The following is a 22,020-nucleotide window of genomic DNA, read 5'->3' on the forward strand; positions in this document are numbered from 1 at the left end:
CTTCACATGGTGGCACTGACAAAACAGGGCGCGGATTACTGGGGAGGTTTTCGCACAAAAAATCATAGTCTACTGGATATCCGGACTGCATTCATGACCATTTGCTTTTGTTTGAGTCAGTTTTTAACCTGTTCTAATTATCAACATGAGCTATTTAACAGGTGCTGGTACGTATTTCATGCCGATTATTTCTTCCCTCGTAATGAAGGACTTGATGAAGGCTATAAGTAACCTCTCCACCTCGAAAAGTCTCTCTCTTGAGCTGAATACAATTGTCAGGTGGTAACAAGAATTTAAATACAGGACACCGGGTTAGGGGGTTGATGAAATGATTTTTTCTCCACACACACACACACACACACACACACACACACACACACACACACACACACACACACACACACACACATCCCTCTTCCTCGGATAAGCACAGCTAATGCCTTGAACCAGTCACCCACGTACGCAAACATACTAAAACATTCACTGCTCCTCTCTCTCTCTCTCTCTCTCTCTCTCTTACTTGCGTAGTTCGAATTCACGTATTACATCAATGGCTTTAGTTGTGATACTGTTTCGAAAACACTATTCTCATTTTTTTGATCTATTATTATTTTTTTAATTCTCAGGGCCAGTTAGCCTCTGCACTAAGAGAGATCTTCCTCAGGTTTGATTTTATTGACTTATTTTATTGTATAAATTAACTAATTATTCATCATCATTCGGACCTCGTGTGTGTGTGTGTGTGTGTGTGTGTGTGTGTGTGTGTGTGTGTGTGTGTGTGTGTGTGTGTGTGTGTGTGTGTGTGTGTGTGTGTGTGTGATCATTTATTTTATTTTTATACTGATGCATGGCTATTTTGACTGAGCTGATTTTTATCTACGTACCGCCATCTATCTGTCCATATAGATGGATAGATGAATAGATAGATAGATAGATAGATAGATACATGGGTGAATGGATGGATTGATGGATGAATGGATGGATAGATAGATGATGAGATAGATATGAAGATGGATAGATGGATGGATAGATGGATAGAGATAGATGGATAAATGGATGGATAAATAGATGGACAGATGATAAATAGCGACAGCTAGATAGATAGATTTTTTTCTGTGCAAGGAAGAAGGAGCCAAAGGCCAGGAGACCGCAAATTGTTCCCTTCAAGAAAAAACAAAAACAAGACAACAGTGAGCCAAATTCATGACCCGCTCACATAGAGATACCTGGAGACACTGAGTTTGAAAGACGAGTTCACAGGGAGTAGGAAATACAGACAGAGGGAGACAGTTCCAGAGTTGATCTGTTGCATTTATGAAGGACTGGGAATAATGGTTAATTCTTGCATTAAAGAGTTGGGCAGAAAACGGATGAGGGCTTGCTGATAGACAGGTGCTACGCTTCTACTGTAGTGATGGAGGGATGCAAGCAGAGTGTTCAGAGGAGCAGTGACCACGGAAGTAGCGATAGAGAAAAAGATATTACAGTTCGACGAAAAGACGGGGGTTCAACGGAGCTAGTATGTGAAAGAGAATTGGAGACTAAAAGTCCTTGACCCCACCTTGTTGAGAAGAGCTGTATGTGGGGAACAACCCCACACGTGAGACTTGTACTCTATAGGGGCGAATAAAACCCGATTATAAAGTTATCAACTGCGCAGGGGTAAGGAAGGCACGGAGTCGGCTTAGCACACTTAATCTTTTGTATGCAAATTTTACATGAGAGGTAATATGATCTTCCCAAGATAAATCACGAGAGAATGAATCCCGAAGTATGTTTAAAGATGAAGCAGCGTTGAGTTGGATATTGTTTAAAATTAGAAGATACTGCTGTGGAAGATTCTGTCAGGTTGATAGATGTAAGAACTGAGTTTTTTACGCATTAAAAACATGATTACTTTTACCCCAATCAGAGATATGTGAAAAGTCAGACATTAGGTGTGCCATAACCTCATCCCTTTTTTGTTGAAGTAATTACTGAGAGGGATGCTACAGAATGGGAATAGAAAAGTAAAAGGTGGAGTCATCAGTGTATCAGTGCATGGGATTAAATGTACAGCATAGAAAGTCAGTGATGATGAAATGGACGAGAGTTGGTGATAGGGCAGAGCCCTAAGGAACACAACTATTGACAGCTCTATGAGAAGATCAGTGGCCGTCTACAACAGCAACTATAGAACGACTAGAATGGAAGTTAGAGATGAAGGCACAGGTAGAAGGATAGAAATCGTATGAAGGAAGCATGGCTATTAAAGATTTAAGCCAGACTCGATCGAAAGCCGTTGAGATGTCAAGTTCAATGGCAAAGCTTTCGCCATTTCCTGGAAGGAGGATGACAGGGAGTCTGAGAGCAAGGTGAGAAGATTGCCAGTGGAGCATCCCTGGTGGAACCCGTACTGACGATCAGAAAGAAGGTTGCAATAGGAAAAATATTTTAACATTTTTTGGTTAAGAATAGGCTCGAAAACTGTTGAATCACCGGATGTTAAAGCGAGTGGGTGATAAAGGGATGGGAATGGTCACCCTTCTTTGCGTGTGGCTGAATGAGAGCAAACTTTCAGCACGAAGGTAAAAGATGATTGACAGGAGTGAAAGAGTTTGCCAAGGCAGGGTGTAAGTACAGAAGCTCAGTTCTTGAGGACAACAAGGGGGACCCCATCATGCCCATATGCCTTGTTAGTATTGAGGCCAGTGATGGCAAAAAATACATCTGTTGAAGAAATATTAATGTCAGCCATAGGAAAGTCAGATGAAAAGTGATGAACGAACAGCAATGGAATAGTCTAAAGCGGAATTGAGGGAGAAAGTCTGAGCAAAGAATTCTGCTTTATTGGTAAAAATAAATAAATAAATAAATAAATAAAGCTAAAGAGCCATCAGAGTGGAAAAGAGGAGGGAAGGATGGTCAAGTAAAGTTGTTAGAAAGGTTTTTAGCAAGATGCCAGAAGGAGGGGGAAGAATTTGAGTTGGAGAGTTCAGTGCATTTAGTACAAATGAAATTACTTTTAGCAGAGTGATGAACTGACTTAGGACGATTCGGGACAGAAGCATAAAGGAAACGAGATTCAGGAGTTGGATGGCTTCTCGACCTTTTGTAGGTCTTCTCCTTGTGGACAAAACATTACAACAAGCATAATTAAATCATTGTTTTTATTAGTTACAAGATATGAGACAGGAATGTATGATTCCATGGACAAGAGAATAACCCCAGTAGTGTGCAACACACACACAGATGGCACTCATTCTGAGGAGTAGACTGTAGCACCTGTTGGGAAGGGCAGTACTCCCAAGGTGGATGAAAAGCTGATGACAGGGAGAGCTGGAGCTCCCGTTTCATCAGCCCTCGGGACTAGTTCCTAACCATCCCCCTTTGCTGAACTTTTTCAGCGTTTCAGTAACACAGAGAGTAGGTCAGCATGCTCTCCAAGTTTCTCTAACTGTCAACACCAAACTACATGCACAACACACACTACACTTCCATTTCAAAATTAGAAAAGAAAAATGGCGACTAATAACCAAGCCTCGGAGTCCCCAGGGGGGGAAGACCACAAATGTCCCCACCATCCGCCCCTCTCCCAGTGACGACTCATCGAGCAGCCTGGAGCCACTGTCTGACTCACTTCTTCTTCATTTCTGCAACATTCTCGGCCTTTCTTCTAACGTTCACTCTGTTGAGCACCACCTCTCCTCCTCTAAACCTCACCTTCTCTTCCTAACTGAGACTCAGCTGTCTGAAGCAGCTGATAGCAAACCTTTTTCTGTATCCTCCTACTTTCTCTATACTCATTTCAAAGCCAAAGGTGGATGTTGTGTGTATGTATGCAACAACTTATCTAGCTTTCATGTTCCTGAACTTGATTCATTTGAATTCTCTACTCTCTCGCTTCAGCTTTCCTGTCATTCACTGACTAAATATATTTGCGCTGTTTATTTATCCCCTAATTTTACTGACAATGAAAAATTCTTTGACTATCTGACTTCTATGATGGAACACATTCGATCGATTTCTCCTTTCTCTGAAATCTCCATTCTAGGAGATTTCAATGTTCACCACCACCTTTGGCTCTCCTCTCCTTTCTCTGATCCACCTGGTGAACAAGCCTACATCTCTTCTATCCTTAATGACCTAGATCAGCTTGAACAGCACCCTTCCCATATCCCTAACTGCCATGGAGAGAGCTCCAACATACTCGACCTCTTCCTTATAACAAATCCTTCGGCTTACACTGTTAATCTTTCCTCACTGCTGGGCTCCTTTGATCACAACCTTATTACCATAACCTGTCCTATAGCTCTGGTTCGGCCTGTGGACCCTCCAAAAAAGTCAATTGTGGCACTTTGGAGCTGTGGATTGGGAGGTCCTCAGGCAGTATTTCTTTGAGTTTCTCCAGAATTATTATTGCTTCCATCTGAGTGTGCCTTGTGCATTGCAGAGGTTATTCTCTCAGGCATGGAAGCATACATTCCCTTCTCACATCCTTTGCCTAATGCAATACAGCCTTGGTTTCATCATGCTTGTTTTAACCCACCCTGTCCTGACCGATTTTCCACCACTGACCTCCCCCCAATCCCAATAGATTTTGGAAAAAAAATTTTTGGCTCAAACCTCTGCTTTGGGTGAACACATTGGAAAATCATAGAGAAATTGCTTACCTGAGGCTTAAAATGCTAGATACAGGTAGAAGTACCTTTTACCTTCTTGTGTTTTCTATCATGCTGGCGCCAAACAAAAAGAGTTCTATGGGAGGGTAACTATTCCACACCGCTTATACATGGAATTCAGTTCTTTATTTGGTACGAATTTTATGTAGTATGAGAGTATATTGGTTTCCACACAGTAATATAGGCAATATAAGCATTGTTTCACTCACCAAACACATCAACATATTTGACCTTTACTGGTGACATTACCTGATCATCATTTCTGACTGTTTCTTCGTCTAATGCTACGTAAACTTTCTCCTCCACATTGTCATCGATTGGGGGAATCACTCTGGCCTTGAATTTCGTACCGTGGCATGACATGTCTTTAATGGCCAAGTCACTGGCAACGGGTGAATTGCTGAGACAATGGCGTGCAGGGGAGGGAAGGTCATGCAGAGTAAGGCATTGTCCCTGCATGACATCTGGTAGAGGAAGGTGTCCCGTGTATTTGTACCAAATACCACGCACGAAATTCGAAAAGTGTGCAAATAACGGACCTTGCAATTGCAGCACGTTTATATCCGTCAATGGGAATCACGGTGACAAAACGTGTGGACTTTTATATGTGTCAACAGGAGTCGGTGGGTTAATGCTGTCCGCAACAAGGAGAGGGCCTATAAAAGGTACCAGAGCCAACCCACCCCTGAATCACGTGTTTTTTTATCGTGCTAAGTCTGTTCTTCTCTGTGGTAAAAATAATTTCATCTGTACTAAATGCTCTCATCTTTCCAACTTGAAGTCTTCCCGCTCCTTCTGGCACCTTGCCAAAAACCTTTCTAACAACTTTACATGATCATCCTACTTTCCTCTATTCTGCTCTGATGGCTCTGTAGCTATTTCTTCTACTGATAAAGCAGATCTCTTCACTCGGGCTTTCTCCTCCAATTCCACCTTAGACGATTCCGGTGCTGTTCATCCATCTCTTACCCCCTCTGACTTCCTCATGGCTAACATTAAAATTTCTTTAGCTGCTGCATCTTCTACTATCACTGGCCTCAATACTAAAAAGGCATATGGGATCAATGGAGTAACTCCTTTTGTCCTCATGAACTGTGCTTCTGTACTTACACCCTGCCTAGGCAAACTCTTTTGCCTTTGTCTATCAACTTTTACCTTTCCTTCTTGCAGGAAGTTTGCTCTCACTCAGCCAGTTCCAAAGAAGGATGACCATTCCCAACCCCCTAAGTATCATCCAATTGCTTTAACATCCTGTGTCTCAAAAATTTCCAGTCAATTCTTAACAGAAAAATTTTAAAGCATCTTTCCTATCACAACCTTCTTTCTGATCATCAATATGGGTTCTGTCAGGGACGTTCCACTGTCCACTGGCGATCTTCTCACCTACCTTTCAGACTCCTGGTCATCCTCCTCTCAGGACTTTGGCGAAAGCTTTGCCATTGCACTTGATATCTCAAAGGCTTTCCATCAAGTCTGGCATAAATCTTTAATTACCAAACTGCCCTCTTACGGTTTCTGCCTTCTATCTGTGCCTTCAACTATAGCTTCCTTTCTGGTCGTTCTAGACAGCCATCATTCTTCTCCTATCAAAAGTGATGTTCCTTAGGGCTCTGTCCTATCATCAATGACCTTCTAAGCTGTACATCTAACCCTATCCACTAGTATGCTGATGATTCCACCCTTCACCTTTCCATTAGGTTTCCGCGACGTCCATCTCAGCAGTTACTTCAACAAAAAAGGGATGAGGCTATGGCATACCTAATGTCTGACCTGGCTCATATCTCTGACTGGGGTAAAAATAATCATGTTGTTTTTAATGCATCTAAGACTCCGTTCTCACAACTATCAACCTGACAAAATCTTCCACAGGAGTATCCACAAATGTTTAACCCGCCCCGTCCAGGAGACGTGAATTCACGTCCTCACATGATGTGCACTCATATCCCGGAGACGTAAATTAACGTGGCAACATTGCAAGGTCCCTAATTTGTACAATTTTCATTTTTCGCTAGTGATTTTTGGCACGTATACACGGGACACCTTCCTCTACAAGATGCCAGGCAGGGACAATGCCTTACCCAGTATGACCTCCTTCCTCCCCCTGCATGACCTTTTCTCAGCAATTCACCTGTTATCAGTGACCTGGCCAGTAAAGCCATGTCATGCCACGTTACGAAATTCAGGGCCGGAGTGATTCCCCAATTGATGATAATGTGTAGGACAAACATTAGAGGAAAAAAAAATAGTCAGAAATGATGATCAGGTAATGTGGCAAAAAAAGGTCAGGAATGGTGATGAGTTAGTGAGTGAAACAATGCTTATAATGCCTATATTACCGTTTGAAAACCAATAAACTCTCGTACTACATATAAATTCAAACCAAATAAATAAATAAATACCGTTTAGAAGTGGTGTATAATAGTTATCCTCCCATAGAACTCGTTTTCTTTGCAGCCAGCCTGATAGAAAATTTTGTAAGGTAAGAGGGTACTCCTACATGGATCGAGTATTTTAAAACTCAGGTGAGCGATTTCTCTATGAATTTTCGATGTTTCTCACCACAAACGGATGTTTGAGCCAAAAAAAAAAAGTTCCAAAAATGTCGGGACTAGGGCATACCACTGCCTAGAAAACGTCGGGATGGGGCGGGTTAATAATATCCAGCTCAATCCTGCATCATCCTTGAACATACTTGGGGTTTCATTCACTTGGGACTTATCTTGGAAAGATCATATTACATCTCTTGTAAAAATCTGCTTCCAAGAGATTAGTTGTGCTAAGCTGACTCCATACCGTCTTTACCCCTGCACAGTTGTTGACTCTATACAGGGGTTTTGTCTGCCCATGTGTGGAGTACAGCTCTCATGTGTGGGGAGGCTTCCCACATACAGCTCTTCTCAATAGGGTGGAGTCAAAGGCTTTTCATCTCATTAACTCTCCTCCTTTTACTGGCTCTCTGTAACCTCTGTCTCTTCATCGCAGTGTTGCATCTTTATCTCTTTTCTGTCACTACTTCAATTGTCACTGCTCCTCTGAACTGTCTGCTTGCATCCCTCCACCTCTACAATGGGTGTGTAGCACCCGTCTAGCAACAAACTCTCATCCCTTTTCTGTCTAACTGACTAATGCAAGAGTTAACAGTTGCTCCCAGTCCTTCATTTATGCAACAAGTCATCTCTGGAACTGTCTCCCTCTGTCTGTATTTCCTACTTCCTATGAACTCTAGTCTTTCATACACAGTGTGTCCAGGTATCTCGAAGTAAACAGATCTTGAATTTGGCCCTCTTCTGTAATACTTTTGTTTTCTTTTTGAAAGGAACAGTTTGTGGGTTCCTGGACTTCTGGTTCCTTCTTCCTTGCATTGAAGCAGTTTGTGGGTTCCTGGACTTCTGGTTCCTTCTTCCTTGCATTAAAGCAGTTTGTGGGTTCCTGGACTTCTGGTTCCTTCTTCCTTGCATTAAAGAAAATTCATAGAAGTGATACCCATTCCAGGGAAAATTAAAGAAGTGCTGCCTGAAGGCCTCCTAATATCCAGCTCCAAAATGCCACAGCCGCTGCTTTCTGGGAGAGTCCACTGGCCTTACTGGAGCTAAATGAATGGTTAGGGTGATAATTATGGTTATGATCAGAGGAGCCCAACAGCGAGAATAGATTAGTTGCGTAAGGAAACCAATTATATAGTTGTAAGGATAAGGTCAAGCATGTTCGAGCTTTCTCCAAGGCAGTCAGGGAGATGGGTAGGGTGCTGTACAAGGTGCTCTGGATAATTAAGGAGAAAAAAGATGAAGACTTGTTCACCAGGTGGATCAGCGAAAAGAAAGGAGAGCCAAATGTGGTGGTGAACATTGAAATCTCCTAGAATGGAGAATCCAGAAAAAGGAGAAATTGATAGGATGTGTTCCTTCTTAGAAGTAAGCTGGTCAAAGAATTTTTCATGGTCAGTAGAATTAGGGACACATAAAGAATACAGATATATTTACTCTGAGAATGACAGGAAATCTGAAGCCATGGAGTAGCGAACTCCAAAGATTTAAGTTCAGGAACACAGAAGCAAGATATGTTGATGCGTACATACACGCAACAGCCACCTTTCACTTTGAAATGAGTATAGAGAAAATAAGAGGATACAGAAAAGAGATTGCTATCAGTTGCCTCTGACTGTTGAATACCAGTTAGGATAAGAAGGTGAGGTTTAGAGGAGGAGAAGTGGTGTTCAACAGATAAAAAGTTAGAGGAACGGCTGCAAACATTGCAGAAATGAAGAAGTGAGTCAGACAGTGGTTCCAGGCATCTTGCTTGGTCATCACAGGGAGAAGGACAGATGGTCAGGGGCTTTCATGTTCCCCCCATCTTGGAATTCCGAGGCCTTGTGAAGAGATGACTTTTGTTTTTCTGAATAGGAAATATAGCATGTATTGCACATGTATTTTATAATGCAGTATAGTCTCACAGAGGACAGCCCAACACCTCCAGAAGGAGCCTATGGAGTGGCAAATAGAGTGAGACCTGACTCCGGGCGACAGGGACATAAGTCTGCCCGGGCGATGTGCCCCTATGACCCAGAACTCACCCACCGCCACCATAGCAGGAAAAAGAGACTACCTTCCGGGCAAGCCGACCACCAACCACCATGGGGTGGGGCTCTTACTCTAGCTCCAGTCAGCACCCCTGAGACGGCCAGTAGCTGCTCAACCCTCCTATGGGAGACGGCCTGCAGCCGCTCTGGAGGTAATAAGGAGACGGCCTGTAGCTGCTCCCGCCTTCATCAGGAGACGCCCAGAAGCCGCTCTGAAGGTGCCTTTAAAGAGACGGCCTGTAGCCACTCGACCCTCCCAAAGGAGAAGGCCGGTAGCTGCTCTGGAGGTATTAAGGAGATGGCCGGTAGCCGCTCTGGAGGTATTAACCCGCCCCGTCCCGAGCACTTTTTCACCACTGGTACCCCCCAATCCCGACCATTTTTCGACCATTTTTTTTTTTTTTGCTAAAACTTTCGCTTTTGGTCAGCAACAATGGTCAGTGACAAAGAAATTGTTCCCCAGGGTCCATAATTACCCTAAACAGGTATGCCTTGATCCCACCTGGCCCCATGTTCTCCGTAGGTGGTCTGAGCCTCTAACGTTTTCTATGGTATTATAAGTCTGGGAAACCAATGAAAGTAAGTAGATATGTATTTATTACAAACATAAAAACATGTGATAAAAGAGTATATTGGATTTTATACAAAAATAGAGCAGAAATAAGCATTGTACCATCGTGCGAAACGAGCAAAATCGGGCAACTTGGTCACGATCAATCGCTAACATTCGAAAATCATGATACATATCATTTTTTTTACTTACATAATACTTCTACAATAACATTATACCATTTTACATTTTATTAAACTGTTTTTACGTATTCACAGGCCTTTTGATAACATTTAGCGTAATGTTAGCGCTTATTTACGTAGTGAGTGAACTCGCTGTGACTGTTGTTTCAACTCGTATTGTGTTTTTTCTACTTACATAATACTTTTCTAATAACATTATACACTTTTCAACTTTATAGAACTGTTTTGAGATAATTTCAGGCCTTACGTAAATATATAGCGAAATAATAGCACATAATAACACACACGGTGAAGTCGCTATGACTACTATTTCAACTTACAACCTATTTTTGTACTTATATAATATTTCTCCACTAACATTGCACATGTTTACACTTGATATAATTGATATCACATAATTTCAGAACTTACGATTCAACTGAGCGTCATATTAGCGCGTACTTACACAGGGAGTGTTATCGCGATATCATTTGTTTCATCTTACACTAGAATCAACTTATAAAATACCTTACTACTAACATTACAACAAATTCCACTTTATATAATTCCTATCACATACTTACTGACCAGAATGTGGGTGTACTCGTGACATCAATTATTACAACTTACACTATTGTTCAACTTATACGTTTTATTCATGCTAACATTACACCCGTTTCCACTTTATATTCTTGCTATCACATATTTACTGACCAGAGTGTTATACTGAGCGTCATATTTTCGCAGATTTACACAGTGGGTGTAGTTTTGATATCACTTCTTTCAACTTACACTAATTCTCAACTTATACATTACTTTCCTGAAAACATAACACCCGTTTCAACTTTATATTTGACTTAGCACCTACTGACTGGCCTTACCATTATAATGAGCGTCATTTCGCCTTCCCACACAGTTTCAGTAGTGTAGGAAATTATGATACTCTTTGAAACAAGGCTGAAGGCACGACGCAACATTGCACTCGACACACTCGTACCTTGTGTCTTTTCTCTGAGTGGATGGTCTGACTGTCGAGTGCTTACATACATGGCAGCGACGCTGGGGTTTACGACGGTTTGGGTCGGAAGGGATTGCGCTGGGATAGTGGCGTCCTGCAAGACGTAGGGGAGTCTGGGCAGCCATGGGGGTGCGGGTGCGGTGTGTGGGTCTGTCCTGGGCATGCTTGGCGATTATTTCATGTGCCAGCTCCCTCACAAACCCCTCAAAGGTCTCGGATACTCCGGTGGTCATTGCGTACAGGTAGTGGGTGTTCAGGACCATGATGTCGAGCAAGTGGAAAAATAGTTTCTTGTACCACTTCATCGTGGTCCTGGCACAGTCAACACTTGAAATCATCGAGTCTGACTGATCCACTTGCCTCATGTTCAGATTATAGTCCAGTACAGACTCGGGTTTCCAGACGTTGCGCCTCCTCTCGCTACGGTGATCCACGGAGTCTGTGCGGTGCATCAGAGGGCTGTAAACAGTTGATAGGAGGCAAACTTCCCTGTTGTGGTTCCACAGGGCGGCAAGGATGTTATTGGCCTGGAAGAAAACCACCTCGTTCTTGTCAAGTTTCCTCCCTATTTTGACCATATGGCGACGGTTTCTCTTAACTGTACCACAGACTCCGGTGTCGTGTTGGTGGAGGAACCTAGCGAGAAGAGGGCTAGTGTACCAGTTGTCCAGGTACAACACATGACCACGATGAAGGTACTCCTCTATCATTGTCTTCACCACGGCCCCAGAGAGTCCTATACTCCGATCTTCTGTTATATCTGTCTGTGCGCCCGTGTACAAGACTATGTCTTGCACATAACCAGTCTTACAGTCACACATAACAAAGATCTTGAACCTGAAACGGTGTCTCTTGCTGGGTATGTACTGCCTAAAGGAAATATTGCCTCTCCACAACACAAGACTCTCGTCTATGACGAGGTCTCTGTAGGGATAAAATGAGGAGCGGAACATTTCCCGTAAATGATCAAATACCAGCCTAATTCTCCTTATTTTATCTGTGTTATTTGCATTGGCTGGATCTTCTGCATCAAAAAAGTGGAGGCGGCCGAGAATATACTGAAATCTGTTACGACTCATCACCTTTCCAAAGAAAGGTGTGAGGATCATTGGGTCAGTTGTCCAGTAGGCAGGAATTTGGTTTTTCCTTACCACACCCATCAAGAGAACCAGGGCCAAAAATAAGAACATCTCTGAAATTGTAACGGGATAGTCATATTGTTGGGAATGCCTGCTCGTGGTTCCCAAACGTTCACTTTCACGGCACTGTGATCGTGAAAATATATTAGTCTGTTCAACTATGCGCCCCACAAAGGCCTCCCCAAAGAACAAGTGGAAAAAATGCACCCTAGACAAACCTGCATGCACACCTGGAGCCGTGCAACCAGACCGCCACTCCTCAGTGAAAGGGTGAATGATGGGAGTAAAATTACTCCCATCTTCCCAGTTCCACGTGACACCACCATCTCCAGCCACGTCCCCATCGTCCCCTTCGTCAGGGTGGGGAGGTGAGGGTGGTGGGGGAGGTTGGGGAGGTGGAGAGTGGCGCCTCTCATCACTCGCACTTCTCTTCCCTCTCCCTTTTCCTTTACCCTTTCCCTTCCCTTTCTCTCCTTTCCTCACATCCTGGGGCTGTGGGGAGGAAGTTTGGGAATATTGTGGGGCGAAAGACGTGCTGGGGAGTGGCTCCACCTCCTCTCCCCTAGGCCTATGTGCACCACGTGCTCATGCTGCCTCCCTCACACCACTTGCCCCTTCACCCCGCACTACCCCCACACCACTTTCACTTTCACCCCGCGCTGCTGCCACAACACTTTCCCTTTCACCCAGCAATCCCACCACACCACTTTCCACTTCCCCAGACAAAAGACTTTCACCATACCTTATATGTCTTCTCGCCCCACCTTCTGATCCTCGTGGTGATATTTTTTCTTTTCCCAACCACGAGGCAATATCACGTCCTAAGCCGCCATCATCCTCATCGTCCTCATCCTCATCCTCATCAGATTCGGGATGGAGAGATAGCCGTGCACGTGGTTGGGGAGCAGGCTTGCCTTACAGTATGTCACATACCGCGTTTTTCGGGGCGAAGGGACCTCTTCATCACTGCTACTTATTTCTTCCTCTGGCTGGACGTAATCGCGATCTACCACATCATCGTCGAGTGGAGAATCACTATCTCCAGTGAAGGCTTCCAGGGCGGATGCAATTTCCTCGTCTGAGAGACCTTTCCGCGCCATGTCTGACCTGGGTCACTGCTAGCAGGTGAGTGACCGAGACAAGGGCGAGCGCGGGTCACGCGGGGTCTAGGACACTGCCCGCCTGGCGGCAGGTAGGGGAGGCTTGGGTACGTGGGCGAATCGAAAATGTCGCGCGAATTTTGAAAATTGTGGAAATTATGAACCTAGCAATTGCAGGACGTTGAAGTACGTCAACGGGATAGGCAGTGACATAACGTGAGGATGTGGAAGTACGTCGATGGGACGCCGCGGGTTAAGGAGATGGCCGGTAGCCGCTCCCGCCTTCACCAGGAGACGACCGGTAACCGCTCCGAAGGTGCCCAAACAGAGTCGGCCTGTAGCCGCTCGACCCTCCTACAGGAGATGGCCGGTAGCTGCTCTGGAGGTAATAAGGAGACGGCCAGTAGCCGCTCTGGAGGTAATAAGGAGATGGCCGGTAGCCACTCCCGCCTTCGCCAGATGACTGGTAACCGCTCCGAAGGTGCCCTAACAGAGTCGGCCTGTAGCCGCTCGACCCTCCTATAGGAGATGGCCGGTAGCTGCCCTGGAGGTAATAAGGAGACGGCCGGTAGCTGCTCCTATCTTCGTCAGGAGACAGCCGGTAGCTGCTCCTACCTTCGTCAGGAGACAGCCGGCAGCCGCTCCGAAGATGCCCTAGCAGAGATGGCATGTAGCTGCTCGACATCTCCAGCAGGAGACGGCCAGTAGCCACTCCGGAGGTAACCAGGAGACAGCCAGTAGCCGCTCCCGCCTTCATCAGGAGACGGCTGGTAGCTGCTCCGAAGTGCCCTCGAGTCGGCCTGTAGCTGCTCCCTTCCCGAGGCTATGGCCTGTAGCTGGGCCTTTGGGATGGCTGGTAGCTGCGCCCCTAGAAGGCCACGGCCAGCAGCCGTGCCCTACAGCAGAAGCTGGCCGGTAGCAGCTCCTCTGTCGAGTGCTGACTCCCCTACATGAGACTATGACCTAGAGGGAGGCCCCAGCCTGGAGGACTACTGGAGAGGCCCTGTGACCACCACCAGGCTCTTCTCACTACAGCCGGTCCCTGAGAGGCCTCGCCTGATGGACCTCGACGGAGGTTGATGCTGCAGCCCACTCCTGACAGCATCCCCAACCACTGGAGACCGCAGCCCAAGGGACCTCTAGACCACCCCCAGGACCCCCAGGCAGGACATCCCTACAACCCGACGCCATAGACCCTTGTCCTCTGTCAGGCGTCTGAGCAAGAGATTCAGGCAGCTGTTCGGCCCCAGTCCAGAGGGCCAGGCTGCCACCCCGAGCCCCGAGAGCATGGGACCCTTCGCCACCAGCAGCCCCGGACGAGAGAGGACGCCCCTAGGCATAATCCCGTGGCCCCTGAATATGGAGGCCCCCGGTGGAACTCAGCCCCATCAGTCGTTAGGTTAAGTTGTTCTCGCCGCCCTTGTACCTGACCGCCACTACACCCAGCCCCGAAAGTGAGTGGCAGTGAAAGCACAGTGAAAGTGACATAGTGATGCAAAGGCAGAACAGTGAATTATCAGAATACAGGAAGTCGGAAATAAAAGCATCAGTGTTAGTGTGAAGGAAAGGTGGAATAAATAAAGTAACAGTGAGACAGTGAATACGGCTGGGTAGCGGAATAAGTGTCTGTCTGAGTGAACACGCTACCATCTTAGTGATATAGCCTCATGCCGAGAACATACAGAGGCTCCAATGCAATAATAATTAATGACACGACGGACAAACAAGTCAGACTGCCAACAGTGAAAACATTGCCACGGCCCTAGTGAACAGAACTCCACTCGATAGATAAAACCTGGACTTCCCCTAAGTAATAGTATTTGGTCTCACTGCCCTAGGACTCCTGATCATAGTGCTATTCACTTTCCCTGATCTTGTCTCAAATAGTATCCTGAGTGATACTAACACCCACAATCTAGGCCTAAGGTTTATAATTGTTCAGTATAATTACTCTTGTGACATCTACCCATTCCACTTGTAGAATTTAGCAATACACATGTAAGGTTGTTGCCTTGAGTTTTTGTGCCCTGCCTCTCTCCTATTTGTCTAAGCTCCGGTCTAGAAAGGAACCCAGCTACACACTAGCGTTAAAGGGACGGGAAGCCGACCCCAAAACATCTAGCACTGCATATTTTGGTGTTGACAGTTAGAGGAACTTGTATTGGAGACACTGGTGGCCTACTCTCTGTGCTACTGAAACACTGAAAAAGTTCAGCAAAGGGGGATGGTCAGAAGCTAGTTCAATAGGCTAATAAAAAGGGAGCTCCAGCTCTCCCTGTCATCAGCTTTCCATCCACCCTGGGAGTACCACTCTGCTCGACTGACACTACAGTCTACTTTATAATCTGCATAAATAACATACAAAAATATATCAATCAGTAACTTAAAAAAAAATAAAATGGCTAAAGAAGCGGTGCTAGGGAGCTTCCTTACGCGACGAGAATACATCCCAAAGTGCATATTACTGACAGAGAGATAGACAAACACGACCTCACAAGAAGTTCTCACTGCTGAGAGAGAGAGAGAGAGAGAGAGAGAGAGAGAGAGAGAGAGAGAGAGAGAGAGAGAGAGAGAGAGAGAGAGAGAGAGAGAGAGAGAGAGAGAGAGAGAGAGAGAAAAACGAACAGGCACAAAGTTCGTATTACTGACAGACAAACAGACACGAATTTAGAATTAGATTATGTGTCAAGAACCACGGTAGTGGTTCATAATATGGATCCTCCAGGAATCTGCTGAAAAGCCTACTAGAACAGTCACCTAAAAACCATCTTAGAAAGCAAACTTATTCTGAAACAGCATCCAGAGGGTTCCTTGTCAACAGCTTAGGTCAACCAGGCATTGATAATGTGGAAAAGAAGTGTTATAAGAAAGTTTGGTATATTCGACATTTTCCAGTTTGTTCATATTATTATTATTATTCATATAATTGTTTCACAGGTCTACAAGGCAATCTATTCTGTATTTTGGGATAAAAACTAGCGGGTGGTACTTAATGGGTCACTGCTAGTGTCCATGACCTATTTTAAAACACCTAATCGAAAGATGATCATCCACTTTCTGGATACATAGAGATTCTTCTACGCCTCTGCAAGCAGGTGATAAGCCATTCAAGTACGGAATCGATAGTGCATCATTAGCAGCATGACTATATTAAGTTTTACATTGTACTATGTTATTACTAAGTGGAAAACTCTAGCTAGTGGGTTACTTACGTGAGCAATGAAGCTGCATTGTGGGAAAGGGTCTTTGCGTAATTAACACACACCAGTGCGATTTTACAAAGTTACATTAATTTTTAACTCAAGGCTTTGTTTAGCTTTTTTCAGTTCACCACTGAGGTCTGAGCGGGCTTGTGTGTAAACGTCATGTGAGACAACTGAAAAGCGAGGGTTTGTGCTCTGCGGTCTAACTGGAAGTGACCACATTGTGATATCGTGACCATTTCTTATAGTGAACTAACGCCAAACTTGGATCAGTTTTTCAGTGTTATTGGAATTCATTGAAACAGTAACTATCTCACAAGTCAGCTGCAAGGGGGCACAGAGGAGGAGGGAGAGTAAGAGATGGAGGAGGGGGACGAGGAAGAGACAGAGGAAGGGGACGAAGAGGGAGCGGGGGATGCACAAGAACTGCCCCCTACATCAATTATTACTGTAACAAATGTAGTCATGTTGTATTTTCAATGTTGCCAAAAAAAAAGCATTATTATGCAAAACAATCGTGAAAAGCACACAACAGCAGATTTTGATTCTGTCGTGTTTAATATACTGTATTGCATTTCAGATTTTACTCAGTGCAACTTCTATTTTTTTTTCCATTTAATCAGTTCGCATAATATAGATTTTCTGAAACAATCATTGTTCACTGTAAGAGGCCTCACAACATTAGTAAACAAAACGAAGACCAGAATTTAAAATAACAACCAACAATCAGTGTATGCAAAGCCACAACACCACAGCAGTGAAAATTATTAGAAAATGCAAAGTGTTTAGTGTCATAACATAGAAACTTTAATGGTAACTGAAACGCAAGAATATTGATTGTTTAATTCATAAATGGGAGATAATAATATGCAAACTAGGTAAGTAAAAAAAATAGTAATTTAAAAATGGGGAATAGGGATCGCTCAAAAGTAAACAAACAAGGAAGGATCGCTGGAAATCATGCAAAACCAGCAAGGATTCAAGTGATGTTGACAATGTAAACCCACAAATCCCTGTTTTGACTCTTTATAAAATGTTGATACCAGAGTCAAAAGTGATTTATGGGTTTACACTGGCAACGTTACTTGAATCTTTGCTGGTTTTGCATGCCTTCCATGGATGCTTCCTTGTGTGTTTTCGTTTTTTGGCGATCCCTGTTCCCTCTTTTTAATTTATTAAGCTTTTATTTACTTAGTGTGTGTGTGTGTATTTGTTTTGAAGCAGTGGATGAAACATATGAAACTGTTCTCCAATAAGTTGTTGTGTATGGATAGTAATTTTATCAGTACTACATGAAAAAAGAAGACGGGGAGAGAAAGCAAGGGCGCAGGGTGAAGGGAATGATAAACGTAGTTATGAAGTAAACGGTTCGTTCAGCAATATTCGTCTAAAGAGAAATAACGCAATAAGCAACAGCTCTCAGTGTGAAAACATCGATCACCTGTGTGTATATATATATATATATATATATATATATATATATATATATATATATATATATATATATATATATATTTTTTTTTGGGGGGGGGTCGTGCACACGGTCAACATTTGGTTTACGCAGTTTTTCTTAAACGTAAAGCACACAGCATAGGGTACTTAGCACTTGTTTCTTTGAATTTTGTTTACCACTTTTACCGCGTTTAGTGATGCTCCACACAAAATCTAAATTACACACCCACAGATAGACTGGCTGATACGCACACAAAATTAGTATTATAGAATTTGACGTATATGTGTATTATATGTGTGTACAGTATGTATGTAATGTTTTGCCCTGCTTCTCTGTACCATAATTACAGTTATTCCAACACGGCGCAGGTACTTGGTCAACTTTTTCTTTTTTCTTTCTTTTTCTTTTCTTTTCTTTCCTCCTTTTCTGTTTCTTTTCTTTTTCTTTTCTTTCTTTTTCTTTTCTTTCCTCCTTTTCTGTTTCTTTTCTTTTTCTTTTCTTTCCTACTTTTACTTTTCTTTCTTTTTTTTTTTTTTTTTGGCTTAAAGAACACTCCTAAGGGTTCTTAAATTTTGCTTCTGGAGTTTGTTGACATCATTTGTGCTTATCTGCACAACAGTTATTTTAGTATGACATATTTACATTGCTTACTTTATGGATGTATGTGTCCCTCCCTGTGGCGGGGGGAACACAATCTGGCCGCACTACAGGGTGGCACTACTACTCTGCGGCCAGGTTGTGTTAGGAAGAATATTGCCACCGTATTCCCTGGGTGTCGTAAAAGGCGACTAAAATGGGCAGGGTGAGGGGGCTAGGGACCCCTTCCTCTGTTTGTTAGTTCGTAAAAAGAGACAGGCCAGAGAAAGGGATGGGGGACTGAGTTATCCCCGTACCCTGAAGATTGTGTCTTTGAATGTGTGTGGATGTAGTACGATTGAGGCTAAAAGGGAGGAGATTGGGAGAATGTTTGTGAGAAGAAAGTTGGATGTGTTAGCTTTGAGTGAAACATATAAAAGGGAAGGATGAGTCTATGTATGGAAGTGTGAATGGAAGATTGTCAGGTGTTGATAGAGGAAGGGCAAGAGAAGGTGTGGCCTTGTTAGTGAGTCCGGATGTACAGCAGTGTGTGACTGAATGGAAAGAGGTATCATCGAGACTGATGTGGGTGAAAGCGAAATTTGAATGTGAGGTGTGGGTGTTTGCGAGTGCTTATGGGCCTGGTAGTGAAAGGGATGAACAAGAGAGGGAGTCTTTCTGGTATTATGTTGATGAGTGTCTGCTGAGTTTTGGAGCAAATGTGAATGTGGTAATGATGGGAGATCTGAATGCTAGAGTGGGAAATGTAGCAGTTGAAGGTGTAGTTGGTATGCATGGTGTGCCTGGAAGAAATGAAAATAGGGAACGAATGATAGGGATGTGCATTAAGCGAGATGGTGATTGGAAATACTCTGTTTGAAAAGAAAGATATTTATAAGTATACATGGGTGAGACAGAAGGATGGAAGGGTTGTTGATAGGGCATTGATGGACAATGTGGCTGTGTCCAAGAATGTAGTAGGAAGATTGTTGGATGTGAGAGTTCTGAGAGGGGAGGGTGGAGGTAAGTCTGACCACTACCTGGTGGAGGGAAAGTTAAGAGTAGGTAAGAGATGGGTGAGAGCTAGGAAGGTTAGGTGTGGCAGGGAGGTTTTGAAAGTGAGTGAGTTGGATAAAAGAGACAAAATGATAGGGTATCAGGAGAAATTGAAAGATGAGTGGAACGCAGTAAAAGATCAGTAAAATGGCAGTGTGGAGGAGGAATGGCAGATGTTTAAGAGTGCTGTTGTTGGGCATGCGGAAAAGGTGTGTGCTGTGAGACGTATGGGTGGTGGTGTAAGAAAAGGAAGTGAATGGTGGTGCGAAGAAGTAAGTATGGCTGTGGCTGAGAAGAGATGTGCATATGAAGTGTGGCTGCAGAGGAAGGATGAGGTGTCATATGAGAGGTATAAGGAAAAGAGGAATAGGGTGAGAAGGGCTGTGCGTGTTGCTAAAATGGCAGCAGATGAGAGGTGGGGTAGGCGGCTGACTAAGAATTTTTAACAGAATAAGAAAATGCTCTGGAAGGAGGTGAAAAGGGTGCGAAAGGGAGAGTCTGGGAAGGAAGAGAAGTAAAAGCAGAGGATGGAAGGAAGAGATAGGCAGATTATTTTGAAAGATTGTTAAATGTAGAGGAGGAAAGGGTGGCTGAGATTGTGGGGGATGGAAGGGTGCAAGGAATAAATGTTTTGGGAGAGCTGAATGATTTTTTAATCACTAAGGAGGAAGTGCAGGAACCAGTAAAGGAGATGAAAAAAGGGAAAGCTGCAGGTATGGATGGGTGTGCTGTGGAATGCCTGAAGGGTGGTGGAGCGACTATTGTTGACTGGTTAGTAAGATTGTTGAATGTGTGCTTTGTGAAAGGTATGGTACCAGTTGACTGGGCACGTGCTTGTGTGGTTCCGTTGTATAAAGGCAAGGGTGATAAGTATGAATGTACTAGCTTTAGAGGTATAAGTCTGTTGAGTGTTGTAGGTAAGGTGGATCGTAAAGTGTTAATTAAGCGAGTTAGAGAGGGTGCAGGAGTGATTGGTGATGAGCAGTGCGGCTTTAGGAGAGGGATGGGATGCGTGGATCAGGTGTTTGTTGTGAGACAAGTCTGTGAAAAGTATTTAGCAAAAGGCAAGGATGTGTTTTGGGCATTCATGGATTTAGAGAAAGCGTATGACAGAATTGATAGGGAGGCTTTGTGGACTGTTTTGATTGTTAGAACTTGATGGTAGGTTACTAAAAGGGATGAAAAGTTTTTATGTAAATAGTAGAGCGTGTGTAAGAGTGGGAAATACTGTGAATGATTGGTTTCCCGTGAGAGTGGGGCTGCGGTGATGTCGCCTTGGTTGTTTAATATTTATATGGATGATGTTGTAAGGGAGGTGAAAGCAAGAGTTTTAGATGGAGGTCTGAGTCTGGTGAATGTTGATGGTAGAGAGTGGAATCTGAAGCCGCTGCCGTTTGCAGATGATATTGCACTGGTGGCTGATTGAGAGGAGATATTATGACAATTAGCAGAGGAGTTTGGAAGGGTGTGTGAAAGGAGGAAATTGAAAGTAAATGAGAATAAGAGTATAGTGAAGTGTACGAGGTCGGTAGATGGTTGGGGGATGAATATAGTTTTGATTGGTGGGTAGTTTGAGGAGGTAGAGTGTTTTAAGTATTTTAGGTCACACGTTGCTGTGGATGGAAGAATAGATGCAGAAGTGAAGTTTAGAATAAATGAAGTAGGAAAGGTGCTAGGAGGAATGAAGAAGTGTTTAGATGTAGTTTGCTTAGAATGGGTGTAAAGAGAAGGCTGCATGAGGGTGTTCTGGTACCGACTACATTATATGGGGCTGAAACATGGAATATGGGTGTAGCAGAGAGTAAAAGTTTGAAAGTAATGGAGATGATGTGTCGGAGGAGTATGTGTGGAGTGACGCGTATGGATCGAGTGAGAAATGATGAAGTGCGAAGGAGAACTGGAGTTGTTTGGGAGATGGCTGGTAGAGTTGAGCAGAGGGTGTTGCGATGGTTTGGGCATATGGAGAGAATGCATAATGAACGACTGGTGAAAAAGATAACTAGATCTGATGTGAGAGGTGTAACGCTGAGAGGGAGACCACGAATAGGATGGATGGACAGTGTGAAGAGAGCACTGGATGCGAGAGGGATGTCTGTTGAGCAAGGAAGAGTGGCTGTGCATGACAGAAATGGAGAGAAATTGTGAATGAATAAATGATGACGCAGCCCTGAGGGCAAATTCTCCCGCATTTGGTCTGATCAGCTAATCAGGTCAGGTGCGGGTAAGGTGATGGGTCTATTATGATGTGGCAGGGGTAAACCAGCTCTGCTGTCGGACCCTGCTGCGGATGTTGATTTCACTGCGCAGTTGACCCTCATGTGGTGTGGTGTGGTGAGGATCTGTCCCTTCTCCCCACTGGGGCTAAGATGCGAATGAATATGTTTGAATGGATGAGTAAATGGGGAGTGTGTCATCCTGTCTCGGCTACCTCCCTTTCTTTGGGGGAAGCAGCCTAGGTGTATATATATATATATATATATATATATATATATATATATATATATAT

This window comes from Coenobita brevimanus, chromosome 28, assembly GCF_032717465.1.
Source record: "Coenobita brevimanus isolate Jiangsu-jjx chromosome 28, ASM3271746v2, whole genome shotgun sequence".
NCBI lineage: Eukaryota > Metazoa > Arthropoda > Malacostraca > Decapoda > Coenobitidae > Coenobita > Coenobita brevimanus.